Raw genomic sequence first — 21,467 nt, 5'->3', positions numbered from 1 at the left:
TAAAAGTTTTGCAAAAAGCTGTGTTGCTCAGATAAAATTTAATTTAAATCTAGTTGTTTCAAATTTGTTATTTATTAACATAACTGAATTTCTTCCTTGCTTCAATACCATAAGTAGTTTCAAATTTCTTCAAACAAGTATCAAGAATTATTTTCAGAATAAATAAAATGCTATCATATCATAATTTCCTTATTACATGAAAAAGTGAAATATTTGTTTCAACCTTGTCTCAGGCAAAATATGCCTGAATATGCTTAATACCATATTGTTTTAAATATTACTGACATGATTATTTGAGTTCAAATAAATTTGTGGAGTTTAAAAGGGTATAACAAATGCAAAATTTTCAACAGATTCTTGCATTTTCAAAATTAGATGGGGTTTGACTTATTATGTAAATCATCATTTTATCCTTACTAGTCTCTACCATGAGGTATTACAAGATTATGCAGGACATTTAGATTCAATGTTTTTGTTTGCTTGATACCAGTAAAGAGGTAATGTCAATGTTATCTGCTGCAGGTTATTTTAAAATTATAATTGACAAAATTAGAAATAACCTAACAGCAACCAATACATATTGTGGGAACAGGAATATTTTCAAAGTTATAGAAATACCCTGGAATCCCCTTCTTCCTCTCTCTGTGTGTAAAATATTTTTTGTTGTTTGTTTGCTTGTTTGAATTTATGTATATTACCAAAACCACAAACCGTGCAGTATTTCATTACTCTAAATTTTTTATTTTTCTTTCTCAATTTTTGCTCTCCCTAGAGTACTTTGCCCAGGTACCCCATATAGAGCTGCAATAACTCAATTGTTCCAGCCCCAAATCTATTCTGCATTGCCTGTCAATCACATCATCTCCCAAGGTACTTCACTTGACACAAATCAAGTTTGAGTCAAGTCTACTTCTAATCAATAGATCCTTATAGATTGTTTTAGTATACCTAAATCACTTCCCAGAAAATATCTTGCCATCTCATTTCTAATGGGAAAACATTAGATGAGATTTCAATCTGGGCCACTAAAGAAGAAAGGCTAATGTACTCGTCTGGTCTGTCATGGACCTAAACTCCGTGTGGTTCTTACATGAAATGGGAAAATGTTTTCTCTCAAATCAAAGATACACACAACAGGAACATTATAACTGGGGGCAGTGTGGAATGAAGGGAAACGGCTGAAGTACATGCTGCCACATTATTTCAGTACTGTAGAAAGCACATGCACTGCCTGGAAATCTCCGCAGTGCAGTTAGGGCAAGCAAGTGCTTAAAACACAAGTGCTTCTTTGAAACAAAACTGACTAGGATTTTTTTTTTTCACTTTAGTAAATCAACAGCAAATGTGGCTACTAATGGTACTATGAATGCTGCAAAAACATATCCTACTTATTATCCATATTCCAAAGATATTTATTGCTGTAATAAGATAGTTAAACAGTATGTTTAGCAGCTGCTCTTAATCCTGTTCTGTAGCTAAGCGCAGTACTGACAAAATTTGTATTTATATGTTGCACTTTTCATTTAATAAAATACTCCCGGATGGAAAGTCTTACTTAATCTCCATAGTAGCACTGTGAGAGTCAGTATGTCCTTGAACCACAGTCAGGAAACCCAGGCTCTGATAGGTAAAGAAGTTGCCTGCTTTCAAACAGCTGGTGTTTTTGAGATGCATCTTTAAACATGTTTAGAAGATTTCAGAAGCTCTCTTCTTTGCATTATAACATACAAAAAAAAAATGGGCTACTTACATCTACCATTTTACTTTTCTGATATTTCAAATGAAGATCAAGTTCCGAAAATAAATGGATTTTGATCTATGTGACTCCTAGGAAGAATTACTATTTCTCAGGCTATGTTGGAGGTTGTCATGCTTCACTCTGCATAATGTTAAACTCTGCCTGCATTAGGATGGGGGCTACTGAAGGAATTTGCTTCAGGGTTTTGCTAGAGCCAGATAAAGAGCAGTCACCTGAGCCTTCAGTTCTCAATGTCCTGGGAGAATACTTTCTTTACTGTGGTGGGCAGCTTCTAAGATGGCTGCCAGTGACCCCCTTCTGGTATCTTTGTAAAATCCCCTCCCCTAGAGTATGTGATGGAGCTAGTAACTTGCTTCTTATGAATAAAAAAATATGGCAAATGGTGTGTCACCTCTGACATTAGGTCACAAAAAGACACTGGCTCCTGTCTTGCCCACCCCCTGTTGCTCTCTTACTTGTTCATCCGGTTGGAAGCTCGCTGCTATCCTCCGGGCTGCCCTGTGGAGAAGCCCATGTGTGGGAAACTGAGGGAGGCTCCAGCCTACAGCTAGTGAGGTAATAAAGCCTTTAGCCCAGCAACCCACAGGGAACTGAATCTTGTCAACAACCATTTGCGTGAGCTTGGGCTGGATTCTCCTCCAGTCTAATTCTGTGACCGCAGCTCGGGAGTCACCAGGAATGCAGTCTTGTTGGACTTGATCTAGAGGCCCTAGTTAAGCTGTGCCCAAATTCCTGACCCACAGACATGGTGACATAAAATATTTGTTGCCTTAAACTTCTAAGTTTTGGGTGTGATTTGTTACACAGCAAAATATAACTAATACATTGATTTTAACAGATTTCCTTTTTCCTAACTCTTATGTACACAATGGCCTTCCCATCAGACTTAATTTTGAAAGGATTTGTGTCAGTAACTATGAAAACCACATAGTGTTTAAGATCATTGCTTTGAGATTAGAAACATCTGGGCTGTTTCTAGATTTGCTGTTTCCTAGCTCTAAAACACTAACGAAGTTATTAAATATCTCTGATCCTCCCTTTCCTCATCTGTACAACAATCCATCTGTACCACCTACCTCATAGGTTTTTTTTTTTAAGGGAGATGATGAAAAATAAACAAACATGTTTAGTATCTAGTAGGCTCTCAGAAAGTGTTAGCAATTTTTATAATAATTATTCTTAATTTGAATTTAAATCTATTAACCACATCTACTGATTTGGGTTTTGCATTCTTAACATTCTTATGCCTAAGGAAGAATTAATAAACAATCAGTAGCATTTTGTAAATATCATTGAACAAATATAAGTCATTCTTTTGGATACATGGAACCTCAGGAACACACAAAATGAATGGGTGACTTCTTCCCTTCTTTTGATATTGCGTACTGACAAGAGAGATTCAGATTAGGGAGTGTTGTATTGGGAAACTATATTATTTCTCATACAGTAAATTCTGATTTCTGTATTATAGCTATGCATATTTGGGTATAACTAATATTTTTTTCTTTTTTTTTTACAGGGGAAAGCGGGAACGCAGTCCCCCACTACCAGAAATGATGCAGCCGAGTTTCCCACATTTGGGGAAACCACAGGGGTCAGCATATCCGGAGTGCAATGGGTAAGCCTCGCCCTGGGAAAACCACCTTCGTGATCGTGGTATTTCCCCTGCCAGGTAAGTATGCAGGGTATAACTGATTTTTTTGCATATGCAAATACACAGTACAGGAAGAAAAAATTTGGTAGATGTTCATCTTTTGAGATTAATCTTCTCCTGGTAGGATGTAGAAACAGGAAATGTTAGCATTAGAGTTAGGAGAACTGAATTTTATTTTCTGGTTAAGTCTTAGTTTCCTAATTGTAAAAAAAAATAGAATTTATACTGTAAAATTCTGTTATATTTCTGTCTACGTTGTACGTTATGAAAGCCTGTATAAAATAGTGCCATTTATGTCATGCATGTCATTAATAGGACAAAGTAAGTCAGTTGTATAAATTGTGCTTTTCTTTATCACTTCTCTTTTTTCTTCTTTTAAGTAATGCTTTCTAACAAAACATGTTGGTAATAAATCCCAAATCATACTGTCCTAATCCCTAAGTTATCAGAGAATTCCCATTAAAAATGGAAATAGTGACCTAACACCAGGAGGATATCAAGAAACAGCAATAAAGCCATTCTAAAACATCTCATAAGGCACAAAAATAATCTAAGTGCATGATAATAACTGATGTGTAATGTCTTAAAACAGATGCCGAGTTACAATGATTTTTATTAGATGCTTCTCAAGTCCTATGGGTGACATTAGCCCATTTCCTCTGTCACATTTCTGAAGAGATAATTTCAGAAAATATTGTAAAGAGTTACCTTTCATAGGTCATACTGAGAAATGTTTATAGATATTGACAGCTAAATACAACAGATTATAGCACCCCATGCAATGTGGCATCCGCTCAACAAAGATTTTCTGCAAATTAGAGTAGAAAAGTTAAGCTTTGCTTTTGTAATAAAGGATTTTGAAATATTTATTGAATAGGTGAATGAATGAACGAATGAAATGCTTTCCTGAATTACAGATTTGTATGACATACTCTAGAAATAGCATTAATGAAATAATTAATTTTTCTTTCATAATAAAAGAGCCATTGATCATTTGGATTTAGAAATTAAACAATTAACCCCAAATAGGAAAAGCAATTCTCTGAAGAATTTACTACACAGACAGTGAGTATGAAGATATGAATTTTCTGATGTTTAAAGAATGTTGGTAATCAGATTTTTTTAAACTGGAAAATTCATACAGTTAAAAAAAATTTAAATTAAATTTGCTAAAATCTTAATAGAAATATCTACTAGGAAATAGCAGCAAACAAAGTCTCTCCATAAATCATATTTTCCAGTTGACAATGTGTAATTTAATACTTGAAGCTAGGTAGAAATAAATAAAGTTTATTTACATTTGTTGGGCATAAGAAAAAACTTAAATGTAGATATAGAAAAAAGTTTGCATTCTAAAAAAGTGTTAATTTCTCAGTCTTTGCTAGTATTTAGTATATTAAACATATACAGTCTAGGTATTATTATTTTCTAGTCTTTAAATGAAAATATGTGTGGGTGGAGTGGTGTATATATACACACACATGCACACACACACACACACACACACACACACACACACAATTGAGAATTTATATATGGAATAAAGTTACTGGTGTTTCTAGTTGAATTACCTTCCTAAGAATCTCAAAAATTAAAAAAAAAATCACACTTCCCTTCAAAAGGGCCTCTTTTTTTTGCACAATTTATATCCCCCCCTCTACTCATATTTTCCCCATCCTCTACTCATGATTTATTAATTGCACTTTTCTTTACAATCAGAAATGCATGTAGATGATAGTGAATGTTGATCAGGTTCTTGGAAAGCCACTTGTGCACTTGTTCTTATTTCTTAAAAATTAAATTTTAAAATATTTACCGTTTCCAAGAAAGATTTGAATCAGGAGTTTTTTTTATGTAAGTGATGCAAACTTCAGTATTTCATGATTTTCTCAGAAAAGCGTGAAGTTTGGCTGATCATAACGAAACAAAACAAGCCAACACCTTGCTCTTCTAAGCTCTGTGTGGTCTTCGCTCATATTAGAAATAGGCCAAGATAGAGAATGTTAATTGTTTCATAGAAATCCTACGGCCAAAATAATATCAATGCAAAATGAAAATTTTTCTTGGATTTAAACAGGAAAAAAATGGCAAGAGAAAAAAGGATTTAAAAAATGAAAAGTCTTACAACTTATATTTCCTTAGCACTTATGGTGGGTTAGGTATGATTCCAAGTCCTTGGGTTATATCAACAAATAAAGCCAATAAAAACCTCACCCTAGTTGGAGAAACTTACCTAGCAGTGGGGAAAAGCACTTGGTGGAAGGGAGAAAGAAAGTAAATAAAAAATATAATAAGGTATAAATATGACATATTATGTCAGAAAGTGGTATGTCCCAAGATAAAGGACAGTAGAGCAGGGTAAGGGAAATTGAGTGTGTGTATGTGTGTGTGTGTGTGTGTGTGTGTAGGCAGGATGAGGGTAAGGATGAGGCAGGTGGCATTATATAGGGGGGCAAAGGTAGGTAGTGCTTACTGAGCAAGTGACATTTGAGCAAAGACTTGGAGAAAAATAGATATTCCAACAAATATCTGAAGAAAAAGTAAAGGGAATAACTTCAATGGAAGCCCTAAGGCAAGAGTGTGCTGGAACCTTGAAAGAACAGCAAGAAGATAAACATGGCTGGAACAGAGGCAGCAAAGGGGGGTGAAGGGAAACATGTCAGTATAATGTGTATGGGAAATGGGGTGGTACAACAGATCACCTAGGGACTGTAAGCCACGGTGACCCCCTCCTCCCGCCCGCTTCACTTCCTCCTTTCTCACCACAGTCACCTTCATTGCCAAGGCGTTTACTGACCACTTGCCTTCGTTTATAAAGTAACAAAATTGTAAAGTTGTAGGAGTGTATTTTTACAATTTTCTTATTCTCCTCATTTCTCTTCAATCCAAAAATGTGTTGAATTCCTAAAATTTGTGAAACAATGTGTTAGGCACATTAAAAAAAGAAAGAGACTGTAGTCTATTGGACATGGACTAGAGACTGATTCTCTAGACCTCTTTTGAACAGGACACAGCACGGAGTGTTTTATGTGTGTTAACTCACTTAGTCCTCCTAGAAACCCTGTAAAATCAATGCTATTATTTTTCCATTTTAAAAATGATGAAAATAAAACGCAGAATGGTTACATTGGCTCATCCAAGGTACACGGACATTTAACCATAGAACTAGAACTTGAACTCAGTTGTTTTTGACTCCAGAGTCTGTGTTCTTGACTATTCACAATATTGCCTTCTATTGTTATCATCCTTTACAACACTTATATTCTTTGAAATTATTTGTTTATGCAGTTGTTCACTCACCAAGTATTTATTACCATCCTATTGCCTTCTCAGCACTGTGAGGCATTATGGAGATAGGGCAGCTGCGAGCCTCTATGGTGTCTTTGTGTGATTTGGAAAAAACGTGTCTCTTCCTCAAGGCACTTTACTATCTTTTGTCAGAAAATTACCATAATATTCTTATCTTTTAAGAGCATGATATTTAACTGTCATTGCTCAAAATTGTCATAATTAATATACAAATCTATTTGCAGGCCTGAAGGTAGAATAAATATGAAAATCAAAATACTAAATGTGTTTAGATGTAAATAATGCTCCATAGATGTGAAGCCCTTGTGAGCTGCACAACCTGGCATGATGTGCCTACATGAGCCAAACAACAGAAAATAAAATATCGCTCCATAGGGATGAAAAGTACCCAGAGTAGGTCAGGAAACTCATTTCTTTTCTACAAGACCTTTGGGGTTTATTGGTAGACTTTTTAAAAATCTTCCCATATGAACTCAGATAACTCAGCAATGTTAAAAATTATTGTTTGAATAGTAATGAGACACGAAAGTTTTAGGAGTTTATTACTGCCATTCTTTTGGGATCATCTTTTATCGTCATCAGTTCTATTCAGTTAAAAAATACATGTTGGGTTCTAAACAAGTGCAAAGCTGTATGGTAGTCATATTTTAAAAATATGGACGATAGACTACAGGGCACAGACCATATACTGTGATGTACAGAGCACTGCTGAACTGTACGTGATAGCAAGTCTTCATAGTATTTATATGCACTATGGCTGACATTAATCAGTTACCTGCTTAGAAGAGTTTTTTCTTGCATCAAGATCAGAGCATACCTATGCCATTACTTTGATATTAATTAGCACTTATCCTCAAGAGATTTCAAAGTATGACTGGTTATTAATTTCATCTTCACAAATAAAGAAAAGGAGGTTTGAGGAGGCAATGCTGGGGCCGGATTCAAAGTCAGGAATTTTTCCAAACCCATCGTGTCAGGCTGCCTCTCAGCATCTGGTGGGAGGATGGCCAACTCCCACCTCCAGGTGGAGGTGAAGATTATGGAAGGAAGAGAGAGCACACACACAGCCAGAACAATGCACTAGTGAAGATTCTACCTGTGCCTGATCCCAGCTAGCTTGCACCTACCCAGCCTAGGCATGGCTACTGTTGTTTGGCAGACAATTCAAATGACTGAGCTCAGAACTATAATTTCAAATGCATGAAATTGTCCCAGAATTTGCTGCAAGGTTCATTATATCATTTTTCTTCTCCATGCATATTTGCTTTTAGGCTTAAATATAGTGCTTTTGAAAGGGGAATTTGAACATACTGGTGGGTATGAAATAAGCATGAAAAACATATTGAAAGTTAAGCAGGTGCCAGGTACTATTATAAGTCCTTTATAATATTAACTCATTTGGTAAGTGAGAATCAGCTCCTGTGGTCCCCGCTACCTGCAACGAAGAACAAATTTTGAGAACTTAGGCCAAACTTGGAAATACATCTGGAACTTCAAGGCTGGGTAAAGGAATGAGCATAAAGGAATCTTTGCACTTCTGACTCTCCCATGTAGCAATATGGCCCTGAAGGCATTATCAACAAACCAGTGGTGAGATATTTCAACCACAAGAATAAGTAAAAACATGTTATTGACAGGTGCTATGGCTTCATATAATTTGCTCTTTCAAATGGCCATTTTTTAACTTATTCATGTAGTCTATAAATGACTAATTTGGGAAATAATCTTTTTAGGGTATTATTGCAAAGAAAATAAGAACTTTTTGTAGCTGTTGAAAACATTTTCTTATTTTTTTTTAGTTCCCTTTCATCTTCTTTTTTAAAAAAATCTTATGTCTATGCTCTGTTTTCCCTACTCTATTATTAGCACATCAAGAACAGGGGTTAAGTTTTATACCTTTTTGAGATTTTTAGTGTTTACCCTTCTACTTTGCACATGGAAGACTTCACTCATTTATTCACTGCTGATTTTTTGAGCACCTACTAGGGTATCGGGCACTGGGTTGGGCGAGGGAGGACAATGGCAAATAAAACCCAGTTCTACAAAATTGTCACTGTAGAGAACCCAGACAATAAACAGGTGATTTCATTAAATAAAAATACAGTGAAGGGCAATATAGGGGTGCTTGCCAGAACAGAGGGGTACTGAACTCAACCTAAGGTGATCAGGGAGGACTTCCCAGAGAAGGTGACCCAGATTCTGAGATCATAAAGAACATCATAGTTAAGAGGAGAAGGGGCAGGGCAGGTGAAAGGAACTATGGTGCCACGGCTTCAGACTCACCAAGAGCTCCATCTGTTCTGGGAACTTAAAAGATTTCATTAAAGTTAGAAGAATAGTGAGATACTGGCTGATGAAAATAGAGAGGCAAGCAGGAGACAGCTCACATAGGGAATTCCACCAACATTTGATTTGTTTTTGATGCTCTGGAGGCAGGTGACATGATTATAGCTGGAATTGCTATAGGTGTGGCTGAAAAGAAGGTGTCTACACAGACCTGTCATTATGAGGAACACCAAGGGCCTCTCTCAGGACAAAACAAAAGGCAGGCACCAGGGTGATCTCGTTACAAGTTACTCCAGGGAGCTGTGCAAAATGGGAGAGAACCCCCGTCATCTGCCTCTGAACTATATGCTTTAATTGGTAGAATATTAAAGAAAGGGGAGATCTGACGAGTAGATGACTATTTTTTCATATTCTCCAAACTTGTTTGGATATCATCTGTGTGACCTTTAGATAAATGTAACCTGAATATTATAAATACCTATCCATACGTAAGCAAAATATCTTTTGTTTGATTTGCATTTTGCAAATTAAGCATCATCCGAAGGTATACATATCCCATTGCGAGCAGCTTTTCCTTCTCTAGCTTTTTCCGGGCTCTAAAGGCGTTTCTCCAATATGAGCTTAGGTACTGAACTTTGAAGAAGAGTCCACTGTAATAACAGTAAAGTTTAATGATGCATAACTCGGAGAGACTGACAAATTTCCAGCCAAAGTATTGATTCTTACAGAATTTATGAAGCACACGCTGTATTCTGTGTCATTATGGTCCATTTTTGGCTGAAAGAATCATGTAAAATAGATTTTTAAATGAGTGGTAATAGCCAGACATAAAGAAGGTATTGATGTGTGTCATGATGGGTGAAATAGCATACCAGATTAAAGCACATAACAAATCAAAAACAACAGTACCCTCTACTACGACAAATAAAAATTTGCTTTTCCTTTTAATCATTCTTTCTGTATACCACTTTGCACATTCACAATTTCCTTTCTTATAGATAGCTTCTGAAGAACATTAAAATGTGTAAAATTTTTGCACAGTTGTGTATACTGCTTTGGGGAAACTAAAAGTGCGGAAACTGGTTGCCGAAATTTGACAAAGTAATTTGCTGTTATACATAAGTACTGCCCTTTGTCAATAATGCTAAACACTTCTAATCTAATCTTTATTCTGTGCATATAAATGACATGTTTAGTGGATCAATATTTAAATATTTTTATCAATTCAATGATCTTAAAGTAATAGTAGAAAATTTTATGTTTTTCAGGAGCATAAAAATTTATTCTCTCTTCATAACTCCTGGCTAAGCTCTCTTTTTTTGGTCTCCAAATGATCTCAGGGCAGATGTACCTACATCTAACTTGTTTTGAGAAAGTATAGAATTTATTCCTCTGGTCTTCTGCCACCTGTTTTTGTCCTGTTCATCTTAATGCCTGCTATAAATTATTTTCTCAAGAAGCAATTGAAATGTTAAGTCTTTTTTTTCCCCCAGTAGACATTTTGTTTTGACACAGGGGGAAAAAAGTGGCTTTCAAAAATAGTAATTTAAACTTTGATTTTATGCTTTACTTTGGAATACATGTTTATTAAATGTGTATCTCACTGACAGAGTAATCAATACAGATTGTGTAGTACATTACAAGGAAACCATGTCTGGGATTATTAGAAAAATTAAATGCTTTTTGTTTTGCTTACTTGAGCAATATGTGAAAATTAACAGCTTAAACACTTTCATGCTCCTGACTATACTTAGCCTTAGTCAGAACTGATGGTATTGTGGCTGCCTCCCCTCCCCTCCCCTCCCCATCTCTCCCCTCCCCTCCCCTCCCCTCCCCTCCCCTTTTCCTCCTTTCTCTCAGGAAAGCTGCATTTACCCTATCTGGTTAACATTCACCTAGTGAACATTAAATTACTGAATTTCTAATTTTACAGACTAACATTTACAGAGAGATATCTACATTGAGATGTGAGACAGAAAGAAAAAAATTATTTGAGTGACTGTGACTTTCTCTGAAAAGTCATGCTGCATTTCCATCACATTATAGAAACCTTTTTAGAGCTAGAAAGAGAGGTCACCCCAGTCTAGCTATACGAGGGACCAGTGGATCACAGTCATAAATGTCTCTCCCCAACATCCAGAAACCCCATGAGAATAAGCTAGATTTTTTTTTGAACAGCTGCTTTTCAACAATTCAAGAGTTTAACAGTCTAATCAAAAAAGTAACTTGGCAGTAAGAAAAAGGCTGAGACTCTCAATAGACTCTTCTCCAGCCTATTGGAGCCTGAAGAACTCTTCAAGGTCTTAGTCAATGGTGAAGAGAGGAATTTGAACTACCACTCAGCTATACCACAAGCAAGCTGCTGGAAGTCTGAGAGGTCAGTCTTTGCACAGGTATTTTTCCCAGACCAAATGCAGTCAAATTCAAATAAAATAGGTCAAGTTCTGGAAGATTAGAGCAGAAGTTCAGAGAACAGGGAATGAGTTCTATCACCAATACAGTATGTCACAAGCAGTACCCATTTACACACTGCATTTAACCTGGGGGTTTTTCAAGCCATGGTGTCTATTTTCATAGGGTTTACAACTAGACTTTTTTTTTTTAGAACAACTTTTAGTTTGATATATACTAGAATAACTAAAGTTTTAGGAAACTATGAGTTTCAGAAGCATTTTTTAAAATCTAGCCACACTCAAAGATACCTGAAATGCAGTATTTGTTATTCATCTTCGGTTTTTAATTTCCTGTTTTTTTTCCAATCTAGAGCCAATATTCATTAGACATTATAGGCAGACTATACACATACAATGTGTACATAAGTGTACATAATTGTAGCATTTGGCTGTGACAAACTAGCCAAATGGAAGATTTAATAGATGAAATAAGGAAATATGTCAATGTAAGATTTTCCAAATGAGCTATTCCTAAGGCAACTTGAATTGCTTTGCTTCTATATTTTCACAATTGCTCTTTCATTTGACAACTAACACACAGAACTCACCTTTGATCTTGGAGGACTCATATAAATCCTTACACTTGGGAACTTGAAGTGACACTGGGAGAGTCCTTGGCCTGTTGGATATGCAGACCACACAAGACCTGATGAAGGACTAGCTTTAGGTAGGCTTGGGTAAGTGTAGGCAAACTTCTCTTCAGAGCTTTCAATCACCCTGTGCTACATTTCCCACCAAGTATCAGGGACTCCAAAAGTCCTAGGTATGATTGAGGATTTACTACATTTACATATACTATTTCTGATCCTTACATCAACTTGCAGAAATCCCCATTTCACAGATATAAAAATGAGACTCAATTAGTCTAAATACTTCTAAGGGACAGAACTGGTTCAACCCCATATCTGACTTCAAAGCCTGGCCTCATGCTTATGACATCATTATGTCTCATCATGAGACCTTGAGGCATCTAGTGGAGTCCACACCCAAACCTGCTCTTCTTGTTTTAGCTCCAGATTTCCTTTGGTTTGGGGGCTTTGGAATATAGGCAGTACTGAATTGGTGTTTTGTGGGGAGGGGGAGGGGAGATGGAAGGCATACATGGTTCTACTTCGATTAACTTTAATTACTAAAGTTCTATTTACTTTCTGACACAGACCTTTTGGAAATGATACCTCCATCCAGAGGAATTGTAACTGGATCAGTTTAAAGTAGCACGGCATATTGTTGATCAGGCAGAGAACACAAATGCCAATTTAACGTACTGTTAAGATTAACCATTTGTTTTAGCTCTACCATGTTGTGAAAACTCCCATTAGCTTCTTGAAACTGCAAAGCGTTGTGATGAGAATTTGTCTTTATTTTGCTTTTTGACTATCTGCCATTCAGTTTTCACTTTAAAACATAAACTGACATTTCTTGGGCTTGTACCTGAGTTTTCCTTTTATGAATAAGTCGCTCAAAACCTATGTGCTTGGTAGAGCATCCCAATGATCTGTTAAAAATCACCAGAAATCAGTATTTCCATAAAGACCCTTCTCTGAAATTTACTGTGTGACTTTGGACAAGCTACTTAACCTCCCTAAACCTTCATTACCAAATATAAAATGGTCACTGAAGGGATCAAATGAGATAATATCTATACATTAGGGCTTTACAAATTGTTGAGTATTATACGAATGTAAAGGCATTTCTGGGCATCATTCTTAGTCCAATTCACTCCTTATCGAGAAGTAATCCCACAATATAAGGCATTGACTTGGCGTCTTCCAACTGTGATACCCTTTTGACCCTACCCTATAGTGGAAGAACAAAGATTCCCAGAATTCTCTCTGTAATTTACCTCTGCTCTGCCAATAATCAATAAGTCATGAGCTCTCAACATTTTCTCCTTGGATTTCCTAATCCTGAGTAAGTGGCAAATCCTGAAGTTATTAGGTAGCAAGGGCTCATTTATCAAATCCTCAGAAAGAAGCTTCTCTTTTTGGAAATTCTTTCCTATCAGTTAGTTAGTAGTTTATCTTTTATAATCACTGATTGCTGTCTAGGCTGTCTTCTTGAGACAGAAGGCAGCGAGTAACGGAGCCATAAGAGAAATGATGAATGGAAATGTCTGTCTAGTCCTTTCTTCTCATTTGCCCGTTTACATTTGGGGTAACAAGTACCTGTCTCATGCCTTAATCTGATTCTTTCTCTAAAAGTACCTTAGCGCCCCCTGCAGGTTATATGAATTTCTCCTTCCACAGTCTTGTCTACACTTTTTTTAACCCCTCCTGCAACAGACTAGGGCTAGTTCTCCATGGCGCTAGAATCCAGGAAGATTGTTATTTCTAGAATTCTCTGAAATGTTGAGGGAAATAACTCTAGAATAGTGATTTCTATCTCACGTGCAATTTGAGGGTAATAATGGATACGAATACGTGGCATAACATTAGTAGCTCTGAAGCCGTTGACAGGTGACAGGCTACAGGAGACATTGATAGGTGAGAAATCTGAAGTCTAAAAAGGCCAACTAACTGTGTAAGGCTTCCAAAACTAACTTGCAGTAGTTATAGGACTGGAATTCAGGTCTCCCATATTTTACTGAAGTCACTTCTCCTTTACTGTGGTTTGAATAGTTTATTTTCTTTATTTTCAAAAGTGACTGTTTTGCCCTCAGTTGTATATCTGGAAAACTTAAACCTAGGAGCTACTAATGTCATCGCTTTGGCTTCAGTAGGTAACTGATGGATTAGGGCTTCCAGCGTACCAAAAGGATCTGCTTGACAATACTGACCCAATTTGTGACCACATCTTGATGCTATTGAAAATGTCTCAGAGGTCAAAAGTGGAATTTAGTGAAAACTAGAAAGTACCGTAAATGTGGGAGAGAGCTCATTTCTTGATTTGCTTGAAAATTGCCTAGACCAAAATAGTCCAACACACAACCTTTTTATTGATCTTCGAGCTGAAAAGGCAGTAATTGCTTGGCTTTTTCTACGTTTTATGATCTCGAAATTCTTGAACATTTTTGGAACCTTTTGTTTCCTGAAATGTGACTCATTCACCCCCCCAAATTATTCATTGGCATTATCAATCCTGGGTTTATATGGCTTATTCTACCTGCAGAATGTCCACCGACTCCAATCTTATCACCTACAAATCTGGAGCTTAGGAAAGCCTTTCTCTTTTGCAACTATTCAGAGATTTGAAATACAATTTTCAAGGAACCCATGATGTGTTTGAATAAATCCTTGGGGGAGAAAAATAATCCGGAGATAGAATAAAGTCCTGTAGACCAAATTAAAGGTGCAAATATCTAGATGTAAGTTCTGAGAGGCCAAATGAAAGAAGACTTTGTGAAAATATAAGCGTGTAAACCATGAATCTATATTTGTTCAGCTTCTAGATTTCCTTTTGGAAAGTAGTTTTACAGCTACTTAACAGCATTTCATTGACACTTCACTCACTATTTCACTTGCTTCAAGTCTGTCATACTCAACCTCTCCCAATTACAATCTGTTCACAAAACATTACCTTAGCCTGACTTCCAAATGGCTAAATAGTTTGATGTAATTTCTGCTAGAATCAGTAATACTGATACTGCAGGTGCTGGAGCAGCGTTTTTCAGCTGTCGATCATGACCTTTCAGCAGGTGGTGAAATCCATTTAGTTGGTTGTGACCAACATTAAAAAAAAGGGGGCAGGGGGAGAAAGGAATAGAAAATGAGTAGAATATAAGAAAAAGAATGGAAGCTAAGTATTGTTTTGTGAAACTGTTGCTTTAGCTATGTGTGTATTTTGATTGTGATGTAAATTGGATTTCTTATACGAGTTTCAGTCAAACTGAGAAACATCATGCTAGACTCCAGAAGATGAGGGTAAAAACTCTTTCCTAACTTTGCAACTCATTTTGAGCTTTAGTTTTCTTCTCTGAAAATATGTGTAAAAAGGCTTTCATAGTAGGGATGTTTCAAGAGTTAAGTAAAAAAATCAAATAATGTTGGTGCACAGCACTGACATAGTAAGAACTAATATTGTTATTTTAGCAGGAGTTATAATGGGAATTATTTGAAATCATATTTGAAAGAATATTTGAATAATTTGAAATAAGAAATCAAAGTACCTACAGTTCTCCCTTAAGACAAGTTCCCCTGCAACTTCTGCTCCCTGAGCACACAGTGCCAGGGCAGAAGTTGGGCGTTCCCAAGATTAGAACAGAGAAGCTATCGATAAATCATAAACTTACTCTTTAGAGACAGGAGTCGTGGGCTGTAAGAAAGAAAAGGATTTCCTAAATTCTTTTACTTCTTCTTTATGTTGAGAAGCTGGCCAGACAGATAATACTAGAGTGTCTCAAATGATAGGACAAGATGGGTTAGGGAGAAGGTGGGAAATAACTAGCTTCTCAGTTCCCACTGAATTCTGGAAAGAAGAAGGTGAGCATTGCTCTAGTTTGTCTTCTCCACAAGCTCCTGGAGGTAGGGGTTCAGTGGGAGAGATAAGTGATGGAGATGTCCTAGGGAGGTAGAGGGACTACTGAGGAGAGTGGCTTCTGCCTCCAAGAGGATACTGGAAGCTATTGCCTTGCAGCCTTCTGCTGAAACAGGGGGGCTGTTACACTAAATTAAGGTGAGTGGACTAACATGGTTTTGTACAGGAAGATGTGAGTTTCAGCCCCTCAGCGTCTTCCTTAGCTCCTCCGTGGTGTGGTAGCTAACCAGAAGTTACTGAGCATGAGCCCGAGGATCTGGCTGAAAGTAACTAAAGGACCTGCCTGGCAACTTTGCCAAAAGGAGGTTGCCTAAGCGGCATAAAGTCATCCATTGTGGAACACGGTCCGGTTGGGAGTTACAGTCATGTGTCGGGGAATACATACTGTCAGCAAAAGTGGAGGTGAGAGCCCAATCAGAAAGGACAAATTTTCCCCCAGAGCATGTCAGAGTTGGGTGAATGAAGCATGAATAATCATCATTAATGCTAGTTCCTAGTAATGGGGGCATCGGAGCACCCAGGGTGTAGCCAAGTCCCCCCTGAGATGTTACCAGTAGGGGGAGTAGGCCAAACCAGGAGAGCTTGGAGGACACCTCACGCACTGAGACTTCACCTCCCCTAGGATTCCATACACCTCACTCATCCCACATGCATCCAGACAGAGAGGGCCGAACTCTGACGAGCATTTCCGTGACTCATCTAAGCAGAAACTGGGTTACAGTAAGAGATGAGTTAATTTACTAAATAACACTGAATTGATGATTTGACTAAAATAACTTTTCTAAACCACCAGGTGGGTGTGAGATTGTGAAGAAAGCCCAGTCAGTTGAAAACAAATACAGAAACATTATTTCTTTTGCACATCTGAGCATACTGTAAATACATTTTTGATGCTTTTGATTTATCATTATTATTGTGTCATATCATGTGAGGGTAATTCTAAGTCTTTATTTGTGCCAGTCTTTGTATCATGGAGTATTTTTAATAATAACTTATTTGATACAGATTAACTGTCTAACTCAGACACCTCTACCCAAAATCTCAATTACAGAGCCAACCCCAAGTATTAAATAAAGGAAAGAAAGGAAGTCAGTCTCTGGGTTTGCAAATAAAAGGCCACCAAGTCCTTATGCAACCTATAGTGCAGGGCAGGAAAACAGTGGCAAAATTTTAAAGTTTACCGAGGACTCTTTTGCTTTGTGAATCAGTTGAAATTCCAACTGTGATTTTTGTAGCTTAACCTTTAAAGTCTTATCATCCCCCAACAACATAGGGGAAGGTGGTGGTGGAGGGGACATAAATTGTTAAAACAAAACAGAAAAAGATACGGAAAAAAAGACCTATTTTCAGGGCACTGATCTGTCCAGAACCATTCCTTTTCCTTACAAAGGCCAGCAGGATAAATGACTGTTGCAGACAGTTGACAGCAGGGAAAGCAGAGGGCTCCCTGACCCTCAGGGACACCAGACCACCATGTAGGTCAGGGCGAGTTCAGTATGTGTCCCTGTGGCTCTGGCTTTTCATCCCACAGTAGGCAAGACGACACAGTGGAAGGCACTGGAGTTTACTGATCGTATAGGGGTTGGGATTTTATCTTGTTCTAGTTCGATAAAGGGGGTTCCAGCCTTAGAATCTCCATTTCCTAGATGGGTGAACTCAGACAAATTATTCAGTATTCTTAAATTCAGTCTTCATTCTATCCCTTTGTTAAGTTATCCCTTTGTAAAATGGGACAGAATTGAAGCTTTTCATAAAGCTGTTGACGTTTAAATGTGATAATTCACATAAAGCATACATCTCATTATCTGAAATGTAGAATGGTCTCAATAAGTTAGCCAGTCTTATTCTTTTTACCCTTTGGGTCAGCTTTAGGCTTGAACATCACTACCTCCATGAAATTCAGACAAAATACTTAAATTTATGAACTGAAGTTCCCTCATTTGTAAAGTAGAACTCACATTATTTGAGAGTATTTGGAGAATATGATAAATATTTTTCAAGTTTATCTTTTTCTCTCTTCTTCCTTTTGACCTTTTCTTCTAGTCAGTGTGTGCAAGGAGGCCAGAACAACCTCAGGGAGACGCATCAGGGGTGCCTTGCAGCACATCCGGACTCTCTTAGAGAACTAGAGGTCTGAGACGGGAGTAGGTGGCCAAAGAGAAAGCAGATGAGAACTGACGTAAAGAGCATCACGAGGGGGGAAACCAAGGGTTAGTAGAGAATGAGAAAAGAGAATCATGCTGATTTCCAGGCCATTTTATACCTCGTTGTCAGAGTTATCTTTCTAAAAATTCCAATCTTGCTTAAACCAATGCAGTGGCTCACTGTTGCTTCCCACAGAAAGTCTAATTGCATCGAAGGCCACCTATGATAAGGTTCCGGCCTTCTCTCCAGGATTTCTGCCAGCTCTCCCCTCCATGTGCCCTTCCTAGTAGGGAAGGTGGGAAGGAAATTAATGAGGACGTTATAATTGAAATAGGGTTGGCAGGGCTTGGCAGCTTGGAAAAAAAACTAATTTCTGGTGGAGGAAAGGGAGTGATGAAATTAGAGAAAGAAAAGTCACCACTGACATTAAGCTCTTTCTTCCTTACCAGATATTAAATTAACACTGGCAGCAGTAAGTCCACAAAAAAACGCAAGTGTCCCCTGATTTATATAGCCTAGATTCTAAGACTTAACTAACATATAACATAAATTCTACAAAAGGAAAAATGAAACCTATCATATATATGACACATCTTGATTTTAAAAACATATGGAAAACATTCTTTTTTTTTCTTCATTCAACAAATATTTGTTTGGAACCTAATATATGTTACACCCTGTTCTAGGAACTGGGGATGCATCAGAGTACAATAAATGTAACAACTCCTGCCTTTCTGACACTAAACTTTTGAATGCAAGAAGTCAGAAAATTGGCATAATATATTACTTAATTATGGAGGTGATAAATGCAATGGCTAAAAGGTGAACCAAGATAAGGGGAATCAGGACTGAGCAATGGGTAATTGTAGAAGTTGGCATTTTAAACAGGTTAGTGAGAGTAGGTCTCACTGAGAAGGTGCCATTTGAGCAAATGACTTGAAGGAAGTGAGAGAGCAGCCCTGTGGCTCTCAAGGGGACACTTACCAAGCACAGGATAAGTGGTGTAGATATATACCACATATGGTGATGTATAGACCAGGGTCCTATAGTCCCACGAATTGGGGAAATACAGTCTTACATACCAAATCTCCTTTCTTGGAGGTAAAAATAAGCATCAGCATATTATTTAATCATCGTGAAATCAAAATAAAATGCTTTTAACTTTATTTAACTCAGCATATTCCAAACTTGCTAGATAACAGGAACTGTTGTTTATGGACATCTATTAAGATCTCTGGTTTTCCATGGAACAATGGAAGAAACGTTGAGTTAGGGGAATACAATTTCTATAAGCAGTATAATTATCTGAGAAATATCTACTGTAAAATCTGAATAATTTGTTTCTGAGGATATATAAATATCCTTTATATTTATGTTGAGCTTTGAAATATTATTGTGTGGTTATTAACTAGGCATTCAAAAGCAATAACACCATGGTTCTATTTACTGAACTGATAATCAAAGTGATAGGCAACTGTATTCTTGTGATTTTATGTTTCTACCAGGACTGGTCATGTTATACAAGTATTACTGACCCTGCTATTCTGAAAATGTCTTGCAAATTAGTGCTTAAATGTTTAAACGATATCCTTGCCCTTGCACTGGTTTGAAAAGTTGGTTCTAGATGAGAACACCCTTTTATTCACTGAAGGAATGCCTGCTGGCTGTTACCATGCCTCGCCTAACAGCAAAAGAATGTTCGGAAGCATGCCCAGCTAATTGAAACTACAGGGGGCTTTTAAGTAGGCAAAGTGTTATTACTCAGTTTCAAATTTGTCCAGGATATCAGAATTACCATTTCCTCGTTCTGCAAAAGGCACTCTGGGAATGGTAATGGCTGCAAGTATTAGGCCTCTGTATTTTTTCCCGCTTTATTTTAGTTGTTCCTGGCAGACTCACAGGGCTGTCCATATTACTTTCCACAAGAACTGGGGTTACTGTTATGAATGCAAAAGACTGGTAGTTTTCAAACCCGTGGTCTGGAGTGAGAACCCTATGCCACTGACATGAGGCTATCACAAGAAGTTCTCAATATCAAAAAATTTTTGAAACTTTGCGTCAAAGAGCAATTTAAGTAGCAAAATTATAGTCCCTTCCATATAGAATCTTTAAGTCTGAGACAAGTTACTCTCAGTTTACTCTAAGATAACACTTTGGGAAAATATTCCTAATACAGCACATGGATTATTTTAAATGAGATAATTTGCTACATTTGATCTTTTTTTCTTATTTGAAATTAGTTTCTTAGGATTTCTAGAAAACAAATAGCCTATGTGGGCTCTCTGTGAGTTTATCTCTTATTTAGGTAGGCGTGTTTATAAAAGTGGATCTCTAAAGAAGCCAGAGTTCGGGATCTCTGCATGCAGGTAAGAGTGAGAGCTTAGAATATTCTGAGTGTTCTTTTAATTTTCTCACCACCTGCTCAATCTGGTATTTACTCTACTTCAAGACTAGGCTTAAGTAAGGAGAACTAGTATATGTGGAAAAGAAAAAAATGCCTATTAACCACATTCTGGTTACTAACATAAGAAAGTCAGGCTATGAATATAATAATAATAAATAATATAAGCAACAGCAATGATATAACACAAAGACATTATCTTCAGATTTCTATGCATTTTCCCTATTATTATTATTATAAAATAATAAGCAACAGCAATGATATAACACAAAGACATTATCTTCAGATTTCTATGCATTTTCCCTATTAACTCAAATGATCTTTTATAAGGTGTTGGGGAGGTTCTGTTGATACAGTTTCCTATGTATTAGTTGTTCCTCCTAATAAATTATAAGTTCCTATAGGGCAGAGACATTACATCATGCATCTTTACACTCTATGCTAAACATATGGTAGAACCTCATATGTGATTGCTCATTGGTTGATTGTATATATAATATTAGCTTTAATTAAATCTTTTAAATTGTACTTTGTAAAGGTATTTTTTTCTCTCTTATTGCCACCCCCTTGTTTTAGCTATTACTATTTCTCTCTATATTATTGGTTTATATTTTTCTCTTTTATTTCCTTCTACCAAAAGAAAAAGTGATGTTAAAGTTAATATTGATTCATGTAATTCCTCTGCTCAAACCCCTTCAATATATTAACCTTCCATGAAAATAAACTAGAATACATTCAGATTTCTTACCATGGCCTATCAGTATCTGTATGACCTGACCTCTGTTTATTTTTCTCCAGTCTTTTGGGGTCACTTTCCCTATCCCTCATCCCTCACTATAGCCTCATTAGTCCTCTTTTCCATTTCCCTCCCCTCCTGTGCCCTATAACCTTGCACAGACTGTTCCCTCTGCCTGGAGCACTCTCCCCATCCCTTTAATTGCATAGGTAGCTCATTCTCATTTGAAGATCTCTGTTTGTCTTTTGTGA

General features: G+C 37.0%; 1 protein-coding gene and 1 non-coding gene across 2 annotated transcripts in view; both read right to left on the bottom strand.

Moving 5' to 3' along the window:
- ADGRL2 (adhesion G protein-coupled receptor L2) overlaps positions 1 to 21,467 on the bottom strand; it is a 591,965-nt gene that overhangs the window by 373,303 nt on the left and 197,195 nt on the right. The window lies entirely within an intron of this gene.
- On the bottom strand, positions 3,276 to 3,439 carry LOC118914968 (U1 spliceosomal RNA). The gene has a single exon (XR_005025816.2). It is a non-coding gene; the product is annotated as a U1 spliceosomal RNA (small nuclear RNA).

Source organism: Manis pentadactyla, chromosome 4 (genome assembly GCF_030020395.1).
Source record: "Manis pentadactyla isolate mManPen7 chromosome 4, mManPen7.hap1, whole genome shotgun sequence".
Lineage (NCBI taxonomy): Eukaryota > Metazoa > Chordata > Mammalia > Pholidota > Manidae > Manis > Manis pentadactyla.
Note: the sequence above shows the minus strand (reverse complement) of the source record. Positions and strands in the feature narration are given on the sequence as shown.